Genomic DNA, 7,295 nt, shown 5'->3' on the forward strand with positions numbered 1-7,295 from the left:
AGGAGAGCTGTGCCCACGGGGAAGGTGCTGGTGAGGAGCCCCAGGGAAGGGGCAGGACGCTGCCCACGGGGCGGGGGTGAGCGCTGGCAGGGGCGAGGAAGGTGGAAGGTCTGTGAGGGGAGCCCTGCTTGCTGTTCTCCCTGCTAGGCAGCGGACAGGCTTCTGAAAAAGGATTTTACTGGATCCGTTTTTGCTTCCAAGGGTTACAGCCTACACAGCAAAGCAGTCCCTAGTAGAAAACTTGTGTTCAGAAAACCACTTAGACTGTGGAATTTAAGGGCACAGGGATGACGGGCTGATTAAAATGAATGGGCTGTGAGGATGTGGCTTGGGATGGAGGAGGAGGAACGGGCGTACGTGGCCGGTGAACAAGGAGGCGGTGGGTGATCCGGCACTGCGGGGGAGGTTGTGCTGTTCTAATAACGCCTTCTGGGTCCTGACCATTGATCCGATTGCTGTGGGTTCAGAATCGGGCTTTGTTTCTGTGGTCCGATCTGTACAGATGCCAAAGTGCCGTGTGTGGTTAAATTTGTGCCAGGCCCGTGTAAGTGCGGGGTCTGTGCAGAGGCAGCTGAAAGGAGGCAGATGGGAGAGAGCTGAGCTTCCAGAGTGGCGTGAGGAGAACAGAACTGTGCCTCTGCACTGCTCTGCTGCACTGAGGCTTTTTCTCTCTCCCAAATGCTGTAGTCTTTGTCTCTTCTAATATTCCTCACTCTCCTCTCTGTAAGATCACTTTTGTCTATGAAACTTATTTTCCCGTATCATCTTTTTTCCTCTTGTTTTTTTTTTTTTTTTTTCCTTCAATCCCCTTCTTTTCCTCAGGGCTCTTGCAGGATTCTTAGCTGTAACCTTTCCTGCTGCCTCTGCTGGTGTTGCTTGCTGTCTCGTGGTTGATGGCTGTGCTTCTGACCTCGCTCTTTAATTTCTACAAACCCGTGTGGCACCACCCCGAAGTGCCTTTGAACGGCTGGAGCTGAAACCTGGATGAACTGTTCTTCCTTAACCTGTTTGCCTTCGGGTGGCCATGATGAGACCATAGTTGGTGGAACTTGTTCAAGAAACTCTGGTTTTCATTGTAAAAAACCCTAAATAATTAGGTGTGCACACCAGTCTGGACCAGGAAAGCAGCAGCATGGTTTTCCATACCCTGCTGCTTCATTTATTGATATATTTTTAATTATATTTAAATTTAAAGCTCTGCTTCTAGGAATACTTTTTCCATTTTTTTTTAATATGCCAACTACACTAATTTATTTCTTCATATGCTGTCCTGTTTTGTTTAATTCTGTAGTCAAACCTATGACAGACAATTTAAGAGACATACAAGCAGGGCCATGTAGTTCAAAAGGAGTTACTTGTTTTAAAAGAATTTGTAACTTGAATGAGTGTCACCTGACAGTATTTACAGTAAAACTTTAAGGTGGTTTGCTCTTTCTCTTGTTTGTAGTAGAGTAAGATTTTGCTTTAGGAAATTGGCTTCTTTAGAACAGTGGAGTCCTTCTAGAAGTATTCAGTACACACATCTGTATATTACTCAGAGTGAAGCAGCGATGGCAGATTTATCAGCTGACTGGTGCTGATTACAGACATCTCATTCTGCAAATTATTGGTGTATTTTCTTTCAGGTGAAAAATGAGGATACAGTAATTTTTCACCTGGTTAAATCCACAGTGTATTAACTTTCTTTGCCAGTATGGGTTCTGTATCAGTACTGATTTTGAGAAGATAGACCTTTTATTTGCTCGTGGAAGAGGCCAAGCAGTGCAGAGTGACCCGTTCCTTCATTCAGACTGCAGCTGTAATTTGGCGGTGAGGCTTGTAACGGACTAAACGAGCTGTCTGAACTTTGCACTCCCTGCGTAAGATTCAGCAAGCTTTTTCCTAGTTTTTAGAAGAAAGAAAATACTGAAAACGGAGATCTTCATGTACTTTGCTGTACAAGAAGTAACTTTAACTTGGGAGATCCACACATAGAGACGTACACATAGTTGTTGAAGTTTTATTCTTATTTTTCAGAATGAATGAATCTGATTCTAAAAATTCTCAAGTCTGTGGGAAATCCCAAATCCCAAAGTTGGAAACTGCTTTAAACTCTGATGCTGTTTTGGTGTTTGACCACCGGCGAGCACCTTGTGTAACTGTGTCTGAAGTTCCCCTTCTGTAACGTCATGATCTGTAGGGTGGGGCTGTGGCTCAGGTAACGCCTACAAACCACCCAGGATGTTTGGATGGAAAAATTCTGAGAGGTCTTTGAAAGATGGTGATGGTGATTTTACAAGGTAGTTTGTAAAACAGCACTTTGAGGTTTGAGTGTTGTGGGGTGTTCCTGTTTGTCTGCTTTTTCTTACACTGTCTCCTCTTGACACGTTGTTTAAAATGGGGATAAAATGTGTTCCTCTGGCCTTGCCCAGTCTTTCTAAGTGTATGTGGTTTTTTCTGGGGGTTTTTTTGGTAATGGTCTTTACTGGAGGTTCTTTGTTGCTGGCAAAGTTCATTTTGTCTGTCAGCTGAATCTGAATTTAATTGGAAAACATGAGGCCTTGGTTTGTTCCTGTAAACTGCTGGGTCATCTTGTTTGACTCCGATATGAAATCTAGTATTTGGTGAACTCTGTGAGGTAGCTCTGCGTGAGCACGAGTCGCGAGAGAGACAGTGTGGTGACACGGGCTCCGCGTGGCCGAGCCCTGTGGAAGCTCGTTCCTGCTGTAGTTCGGTGGGTGGTTAAATGCTGCAGAGGCTCCAACGAGGGAAAGGCCTCCCAGGTTCTGCGGCACAGTTCACACCACCTACCGCAGCGGGACATTCACATCAGCAGGACTTCATTAAAATACTTGTCATTAGATCCAAAGAGAACAGAAAGTCGACCTTCAGTTTTTTCAGGAAAAGTATGTGTGGTCATTTTATTATCAATTTAGCATAGTCTTCTAAAACCAGACTGTTGTGGGTTTAGTTTTAAGTTGATCGCTACTCAGTAAAATATTTAAACATGGTAGATTTTTTGCTGCAAACTATGGCTTAGCGAGACTTTGTCGTAGCTGTTGTCGGTTCTGAGACAGCAGAGATGTGAGGGAAAGCAGGGGCGGTTTATGTCTGCCAGCTCCCTGACTGTCACACCGCCCGCGGGGTCCCTTGGCTGCCTCCTGCGGCCCCAGGGTCTGAGGAGTGCCGGGATTTGGATGTTCAGATCATCTTGTGTGGTAGGAAGGAGCACTGAGTGTGTGTTTTAGCTTTACCACTTACCTGGAGTGAAACAAGGAATTTTAAATTTTTTTTTTTTTTTCTTGTTTGGCTTTATTTGAAGGAATAATGTAATTCTGGTAGTGAATCAAAGGCAATTTTTTTTTACCCGTTTCCTGAAGCCATAGTTATAGGCAAATAATAGTGTTTTTATCTGAAGTGAGAACGTGTACATTGTGAGTGGTACTGGTACAACAAAGTGTTGATTTCAACTTTTTCACTTGTTCTGATTTCTGCTGTCATTTAGCTTGTGCCTTAAGTGCTTATGGAGCAGCCTTTTATTTATTTATCTTCTCAAAAGGGCACTGCTATACTCCTGGAGGCGAAGCATTGCAAGAATTAAGTGGTTGTGGCTGTAGTGTGGGAGGATTAAAGCCCAGAGCTCACTTTCCCTGTACAGACACCGCGGTTCCTTGCCCTGGTCAGTGGTGCCGTGGAGGAGGCCGATAACTGCAGCGTCTCCCTTCACAGCCTGCCCCGAGATCCTGCTGGTGGCCAGGCTGCAGCATCGGGCTTCGGGTCTCTTGATGTGAGTCCCTCTGCTTAAGACCCCTCAGGGAAGAAGTGTACCTGTGAATCTGCCGGCAAGAGTTGATATGTTCAGTTTTGAAATGAGGGCAATTTTTCTAATTGTGCTGCTTCCAAGAGCTGTTCTGTTGTTGGTTTACCTTTCGTATGCGGGAGGTTCTGCTTTTGAGAGGCAAAAAGTTCTCTAGGATTTAAACAGGTCGGTTTTTGTAACACCGGTTTCTGATCGGGTGGAATAGGGAGGTGGCCAAAGGTAATACCAGCAGTGGTGACTCTGAAAATCTTGGGGTAAACAAAGGCCTTGTTCACATTTTTTAATATTTGATTAAAGATAAGCGTGTTGATGGTCCTAATGCAAATCCCCTGAACCAGCATCTCTAAATCACATGCATCGCTTTTACAGTGGTATCAAGAGCTTTCCCAGATTTTTCCATAAGAAAATCATGCAACACCAGGAAAACTAGTATCATGTGCTATAGACAGAATTTTACTTTTCATGTTTTGTTTCATTATTAATGCTACTAATGATTGGATTCCTTTTGGATCATTGTCCTCCTAATCCGGAATAAACCTGGAAAGCAAAATCAAGAGAGTGCAGTAGCACTTAATAAGAGATTAAAAAAAACCCCAACCCAAACAGAAAACAACTGAGACACAGGTCTCCTAATTGTATTCTCAGTAGGGATATTTTCAGAAATTACCCTTGCAGTTGTTAAATAAAATTTTCTTCATCAAGTCTTCCAGTTTCACTGGAGTTACAGGCAGTCTGTAATACAAAGGTAAATGTGGCTAACTCTTGGTTTCCTGCTGTGAACAAAGGGCATGTTTATTAGCACTTGCATACTTGAGATAGAATTTTCAGAGCACTTACTACTGTAAAACTGCCCGTTTTGAAAGAAGAGATTATGCTGGTGGAAGCATAAATGTGGTGCAAAGTAAATGTCATGTGACGTGATGTTTCTGAGTATCTTTTAGGTAAAATCAGTTTACACCAAATGTAAATGAGTTTATAATCCCTCGGCCTTGCAAAAGCAATTTTGGCAGTGCAGTGCAGTTGTAGGGTGCGAAGGAAGTAGTACAGTGCGATTTGGCAAACCCTGGATTTCTGAGATGATCTTTTCATCTGATGCTCAGGTGCTGTTTCTCCCTATCTTATAGTGAACCTTCCGTGTGTGTGGTGGTGTTCAGAGTAACTGTACCCAGTCCCCTCCCTGACTTCAGATCGATGGGGAAAAGCAGTATATTAGCATGTTGAATAGTTTGACTATTGGCAGAGTACTGTCTAAGAAACGGGCAACCCGTATTGGGTCGGGTTTGCTTCAGTAAGCACTGCTTTTACTTCCAGCAAAGTTTGAGCCCCTGGGGATAGATTAAGTGTCAGAATAACTTTTCACGTTTTCTGAGAGAAGTCACAGTTCCGAGTTCAACAGTGAGCTCTAGATGTTGAATGGGAAAAATGGTTATTGAATTAGAATTTGAAACCCATGTTGTCTGGAAAGTGCAAAGAAGTTACTTATTCTGAGCAAAATAGTCAGAAGCTGAGGAAAGGGAAATAAAGATTGATGAATTCACGAAGACTTATGTAAACCAAAAACGGGAACACTGGGATGGCCAGCAATATTAGAGAAACAATTGAAGGCTGGAGTTTCTAATCAGGTTTTTTGAGCTAAATGTATGTGGATATGCTCTTGTGAGGGAGAAAGGGATGTAGAATTCACCCTCTTTGTTTCTGGCTCCTGATTCACTAGGCTACACGTAAAGTCTAGAAAGTCATTTATGATCAGCAAAGTTTGAAGACTGGGTAGGAAGACCGAAAAGCATGTGGCAGCAACTCTCAGGGCTCAAACACCCAGCGGCTGTGACATGTCAGCTGCTGCAAGGAATGAAGTTTGTGCTTCCCTGCAGCTGAACAGATACTGAAACAACTTTTTACCATGTGAGGTCAAAATGCTTTGCTTGAACCTAAATGAGGTACAGCTGATATTTGATCCTTTTTTAAACGATAAGATTGATGTAGCATAACTTCTGTGAACTGTGGCTTTAGGAAAAGTTTAAAATGTAAAAATCAATAAAACTTTACTGAACGTGTATCTGAATAATCGTCTCGTAAGAATATGGCAGGCTGAATTTTGTACCAAATCTCAGATGACTTTGTCATTCACCTGATGTAATGGCTGTTTGATTTCCTTTTTTAGTTGCTTGCAGCTTCAAAAGATTTTATTGCTCTGTTCTAAAAATTGCATTAATTTATCTGTTGCTGGCTTTTATAGTCTCCAGAGAGTGTCAGACTTGCTGTGAGAAATGCAAGTACTCCGAGGAGGCGATGAAGCAGTAACTTCTCTCCTAAAGACTCAGCTGTGCGGTCAGTCTTTTCTCGGGCTTGCTCACCGCAGAACCACGTGCGGAAACAACAGGCAGATCCGCCACCGTTTCGAGCGTGTGCAGAGGCAGTTTCTGTCTGCTGGCGGTTGTAGCTGTGCGGCTCTCGGCAAAGCCAGGATTTCGTAGAGCGTTTAGTAGCGTTGTGGCAGTAGCACACTCTGTTTTACCCCTGTGAACTATTGCGAGTAGTTTATAAATGTTTATGGGTTTTCCTCCTTTTTTCGGGAAGCAGAGAGGAAATAGTATTTACATCTTGAACTTACTATTCGAGTCAAACTTACTGCCCTCAGCTCTAATAATAACAGAAAATGGCATCCTTAGCAGAGTGGGTACTGCCTGCGATCTCTGGGCACCACTCTGGTGCTGCTTCCTTTTCATCCGCTGTTCTCTTCTGACCAACATACTGATTCAGCATGACATCACTTGTTTGAGGGAGCAGTGATAAACGTTAGCTGTCAGCAAGTTTAAAATGTGACCATTGACCATTGTGACTTCGATCACCGAGTCTAACAGCTGACACCGTTTTCACTGGCCTTTTCCTGGTCTTTGAAATGCTCAAGAAAAGTAATATTTCCCAGACTGGAAGTTTATGCTCCCCTCTTGCTGAAAGTTCAGCAGCAGTTGAAAGGTTCATTAAGGAATGCTCATTCTTTCTGTATAGTATATTCTTTTTAGTGTTCTTTCTGTATAGTATATTCTGTATGGTATATTCTTTTCCGTATAGTGCACTGCTCGGGGGATTTGAGCACATGCTTGGGTTTGAATCCCACTCGGGGTAGGAGAAAGGGGCTTTCGATGCCAAGCTGCTGCCCGCTGTTCTCGTCCTTCTGGTAAAAGCCTGAACGTTCTGATGAACGTCTGTGGGATGGGAGGTAAAGTGGAGTCGCTCTCAACCTGCCCTATTTGATCTCTATGATAAAACCAGAAGAGCTGTTTCCAGTCTGTTCCACCTTACTGGAGGGAGGAAGAGGTAATGTGAGCTCGCTGCCAGCCTGGGACCTGCAGGGTGCTGTGCCCCTGTCAGCATCGGCACCTTGTGCTACAACCTCCGCTGCGCAGCCCGGTGCTGTGACACTACCAGACGTGACACCGTCGTTAGTGTATCTGCATGGCTGTACTTGTTGGCACAGTCACGTATCGTGCTGGCA

This window comes from Athene noctua, chromosome 32 (assembly GCF_965140245.1).
Source record: "Athene noctua chromosome 32, bAthNoc1.hap1.1, whole genome shotgun sequence".
NCBI classification, from domain to species: Eukaryota; Metazoa; Chordata; class Aves; order Strigiformes; family Strigidae; genus Athene; species Athene noctua.